Source organism: Macrobrachium nipponense, chromosome 9 (genome assembly GCF_015104395.2).
Source record: "Macrobrachium nipponense isolate FS-2020 chromosome 9, ASM1510439v2, whole genome shotgun sequence".
Taxonomy (NCBI): Eukaryota; Metazoa; Arthropoda; class Malacostraca; order Decapoda; family Palaemonidae; genus Macrobrachium; species Macrobrachium nipponense.
Window position 1 is genome coordinate 44,855,132 of NC_061110.1, and position 6,000 is coordinate 44,861,131.

Consider the following 6,000-nt stretch of genomic DNA (forward strand, 5'->3'; position numbering starts at 1 on the left):
TGTAGGCTTGATACATACACAAGAGATATATATGTTAAAAAATCACAATTTTTTAAAGTAAATTGTATTTTTCCTGACTATACAAACCTGAGGTCCTTTACATCAGTGAAGCTGGAAATGGACACTAGACATTTACAGTAAGTTAGTTTGGTAGTTGTACTACCGCCCAAGTGGGATACCTCCTCCCACTTAGGTATACACATACTACTTTGCTTTTGGCCCGAGTAGCAGAATGAGGGGTCACATGAGATAGGCCTAATATGGTAAAGGACCTCAGATTTGTATAGTTAGGAAAAATACAATTTACAGTGATACGTCGTTTGTCAACCGTTTCTTTATTGAACATTTCATTTTTCAAAAAAAATTTTCTAGAAAATTTTGTATCGTTTGTTGAACGAATACATACTCATACTTCAAACTGACCGATTATCTTGTTTATATGTACTACATTGATACCTCGAGATACGAAGGCTCAACTTACGAAAAACTCGAGATACGAAAGCCAATGCGAAAAATTTAACGGCTCTACATACGAAAAGTTTTCAAGATACGAAAGGTTTCTGAAAGTCCGAGATTCGCCCGATAACAATTTTGAAACTCGCGCCGCCATCTTAGTTCTAGTAGACTCGCCACCATCCTCCTGCTCTCCCATTGGTTCCTGATGCTAGCCACCGCCATGAGATCCTTCTCTCCTATTGGACAGCATCCCTCCCATCATGCATCTTATACGTACGTACGTGGTGGCGTCCCTACCCCGGCCACCTCGTACCAGAATCTTTATCGTACGCACGCGGCATTCGTTCGGTCCAACGATTTCATTTAGTAACGTAAATTTGTTAGTGATTTTGTTGTGCTACTTTATTGTGTTGTGTGAGAACCTAATTAGTATACGTACTACATAACTTAATTACATACAGTATAGTCATGGATCCCAAGAAAGTTGCTGAAGTTCACAGAAAGAAGAGATACTTTCTATGGAGACAAAAATGGAGATAATAAAAAAGTATGAAGCTGGCTTGCGGTTGAGTGTGATCGCTAAGGAACACGGCCGAAATCCGTCGACGATAGGCACCATCCTTAAGCAGAAGGAAGCCATCAAAGAAAATAAGAGGACCCAAGTGCATAATGAAATGGAAAGGCTGCTTCTTGTATGGATTGAGGACAAAGAAAACGATGGCGATATGATAACCGAGACGGCAATCTGCCAGAAGGCCAGCGCTATTTTCGGCGATTTGATTGCCCAAGCCGAAGACGACGGCGGAGAGGGGACATCAATGGCAACCCCAGAGTTCAAGGCTTCTCATGGGTGGTTCGAAAAATTCCGTAAATGGACTGGCACCCATTCGGAGATGAAGAAATTGAAATTACGTAAAGTATAAAAAAAGTAAAAAGAAATGTAAAAATAAAAAAAAGACAAAACAAATTTTATTTTAAGTTTTTTGTAAAGTTAAGTGTTACAGTTTTGTTAATGTGTTTTGTAAAGTTTAGTTTGTTTTTCTGAGATTTTTTTATGTGTTTCGTAAAGTTAAGTGTACATACGTATCTGCCGTTTGTCCTCCTCCTCCTCTGCCGCCACTTTCGGAGATAGCCTCGCTCGAAAGGGAAGCTTCCACATTTTACGTACAGTAATATTTCTTGTTACCATGTACACTAATATACACTTTATTTACAGGTTTTGCATTTTTGTTATTAATTTAGGTATTGAATGGTCCAAATTGTTGTAGTATTTCATTGTTTATAGGTCAATTTAGCTTTATTATGAAATTTATTGGGGTGTTTTTGGAGGGCTTGGAACGGATTAGCCATTTTACATGTAAAATGTGGTCCAAGATACGAAAACCTCATGATATAAAGGGTGCCTTGGAACGGATTAATTTCGTATTTCGAGGTACTACTGTACTTGTATTCGATGGCCTACTGCGTCCTATAAGCAAAACTGTATTAACACGATTTTTCATTTACAATACTTAGTTTAATGATAACCATTTTAAACAAAATAAAATAAAGCATCTAAATTTAAAATTTAGCATAAAAGTTGTACAAAACTGTATGTCCACGGTGACGTCATGCGCAGCTAAGTTGAGACTGAATAAGGGAGCATTGATAGCTTGAGGAGGGAAGGAGAAGAGTTAAAATATATTGTATGTATGTTTGTAAAAGCAATAACAATTTCACAATAAATTTAACAATGATAAAATATGAAAACAAATGCAATACAGAAACAATAAAAAATCACATTTTTTAAAACAATTTGTATTTTTCACAGCTAACAAACCTGAGGTCTTAACAATAGGATAAATTTCAGGCACCTAGCTGGAACCGATTAAACAATCAGAGATTGTAAAGCAAGGAATCTGTGAAATCTGGCAATGCATGCGCAAATTGGGTGAAAGCTGATCAAAGACTGCACAACCCATGCCATCATGTTAATCTTTCCCAACCCATGATGTCATAAGATAACAGAGGGGTGGCTAGAGGTGGGCAGTAAAACATTAAGCCCTCAGGTTTGTTAGCTTTGAAAAATACAAATTGTTTTTAAAAATTTGATTAGTTCATACATGAAAAAAACCTTCGGTCTTAACAATATGATAGACATACTTGGTAGGAGGTATAGACATCCTAATCCAGATGGGGGATAACCCACCAGCCCACCTCCAAGAAGAAATATCAACAGGAGGTGGACCAATGCCAATGAGAAGATAGATAAACTGATATCCAACAACTCAGCCAAATGGGTTTTATACAATGATATATGAACAGATTCATTGCATTAGGGAACTAAAGAAAAATTCTGACTGTTCGATAACAAATTAAATAGACCAGAGATTCGTTATCATTCCTCACTCCCCCTTGCTAGAGAGCGGAGTATTGGCTACTGAATAGAGGGTTTGATTATTTGATAACACAGAGCAAACAAACTACCAGTATGACTACCTTACTAACCTCTATCATACCAGTCCAGCGAATGACATGTCTATTCCTTAACCTGCCCGTAGGAAGAAGAAAGAAGTAAGAGAAAGAAAGAGCCCAGCCAACTCACTCATTTCCTCTTCCACACAATTATTTTAAGTAAGATACAAATTTGCCCGGTGAGGGTCAACGATGAGTTACACAAATCTGTTGGGCAGCCACCACAGGACCTAAGGAAAAGGTGTCCATAGACCTGTGGGAAACATCCTTAATAGAATATTATATATATAATTATATATATTATATATTATATTTAATTATATATAATAATATATATAATACATCCATAGATATATATAATATATATATATATTATATATTATATATAATATTATATATATATATATATTATATATTATATACATATATTTATTATATATATATATATATATTAATATATATATATATATATGATATATATATATGTATATATATATTTATATATATATATATATATATATAGTATATATATATATCTATATAGATATATATATATATATATATATTATATATATATATTATATAATTATATATATCTTAATATATAGATAATATAATATATATATATAAAATATAATATATATATAATATATATTATAGAATATATATATAATATATATATATTATAATATATAATATTATTAATAAATTTTATATAATATATAAAATATATATGATATATATATATATCTATATATTTATATATATATATATTATATATATATATATATATATATATTATTATTAATAATTATAAAATATATAATATATATATATTATATATATATATATATTATATATAATATATATATATATAATAATATATATATATATATAATATAATATATATATTATAATATAATATAATCATATATATCTATATAATATATATATAGAATATATAATATAATATAATATAATATAAATAAAAATATATATTTATATATAATATATATATATAAAATATATCTTTATATATTATATATATAATATAATAATAAAATATAATATATTAATATATATATATATATAGATATATATATAATATATATATATATATATATATATAATATATATATTATATATAATATATATATATATATCTATATATATATATATATATAAAATATATAATATATTTAAATATATATAATTATAATATTATATATATATAATATATATTATATAATATATATATATAATATATATATAATACAGGCGGCCCGCGGTTAACGGCGCAATCACTCAACGGCGAATCGTTTTTACGGCGGTCGTCAAAAATATTCATTAAAAAAATAAGGCATTTTAAAGGTATCTTTACAGCACAAATTTCAGTTAACAGCGCCGCTAGCGCCGTTGTCTAACGAGTTCATACATATGTAGAAATGCGTTCAGACCATAAAGGTTATGCAAATTATATTAACAAATTTTATGGTTTATTACGTAGGTATTAGGGTAAAATATATGCCTCCGACGCCGTTCTATGCCAAAAATATCGAGTTACATAAGTGCAAATTTAGCTATGGATGTGTCGATTCATAATTGTTCATGCTTTTGTTTAAAATGTGTATGAAAATGTATTACGTGAAAGGCATTTTTATTTCTGTACAGAAATATGATACAAAGGCAGCTTTTGAAACTGCCCTTCACGTTATCAAATACGATGTTTTTTCATGTTCTTTCTTGTAAGCCGCCGCCTGCCGCTCTTCCGAAAATATCGATTTATAAAAAGTGCAAATTAGCGATCGATGTGTCGATTTTATAAATGTTTATGCTTTTATGTTTAAAATGTTTATGAAAATGTATTACGAATAGGTTATTTTTATTTCTGTGCAGAAATATGATAAAAAGGCAGCTTTTGAAACTCCCCTTCAAGTTATCGACTACGATGTCTTTTTCAAGTTCGTTCTTGTATGCCGCCGTCTGCCGCTCTTCCGAAAATATCGTTTAAAAAAAAAAAAAAAGTGCGCAAATTTAGCGATCGACGTGTCGATTTTTCAAATGTTTATGCTTTTATGTTTAAAATGTGTATGAAAATATATTGCGTAAAGGTATTTTCCTTTTTGTACAGAAATAAGATACAAATTAAGGCAGCCTTTGCAACTACGCTCCACGTTGTCAGGGGATGGTTTTTCATGTTCGTTCTTGTCCGCCAGTTCCGAAAAATGCATTGTTTTATTTTATTAATTATGCATCTTTTCCATAAATCCTTTTAAAAGTTATACATTATTTCACTGTATCCAAGAATATTGTATGTATTCTCATATTATTGTATTTTAAAATACTACGGCAAACTTAAGCCCGTATTCCGCGGAGCGGCCAATGTTGTGGTTTGAAATCAGCTGATGAATACGAGTCTGTTTCACCATAACGCAATTCTGAGCGAATGCTCTTGCTTCTAGTTAGCATAAACGAATATCTATATACTTGACTTATATGAGACAAAGTTATTTTTCCTTATACAGCGTGTTTTTAGGTGGAAATATTTATTGAATATGTCTCGTTGTGAATGAGAACTACTATTTTATTCGTTAACAGATTACGTTGGCGGCATGTTTATTGCGTAAAAAATTACGTGATTCCGTTCGCAATACGTAATCCTTTATATCATCATAATACGAACTTTACGTTACTTATCTTATATCGGCGTGAAACCAACAGTAAAATGTGTTCTTTCAAGCACAGTAGTTTTGATTAAAATGATTTTATCCCAATTTTATCTACAGTTGTGTGTGATGGCAGACGTTTACTGCAGTTTTATCCTTTTTGCCGATGTACGATAATAGTCATTAGCAGCTTGAACAGTTTTCTCAGCTTCAGTTATAACTAGGTTTAAATTTAACGGTATATTTCCCGATTGATCTTTAATCTATATTGATCTCTGATCTATAGCGAATAAAGTTATTACATTAAGATATCTCAGTTCTATTCTATACATAACGCCATTTATAACAAATACGGTAATGTTGCACTGTAGTACGATGATCGAAATACAAGCCAAACGGATGTTATCCAGTTCGGTTGTACTTA

General features: G+C 30.7%; 1 protein-coding gene across 3 annotated transcripts in view; it reads right to left on the reverse strand.

Moving 5' to 3' along the window:
* The window catches only part of LOC135218416 (neurexin-4-like), a 516,193-nt gene that overhangs the window by 265,368 nt on the left and 244,825 nt on the right, over positions 1–6,000 (reverse strand). The window lies entirely within an intron of this gene.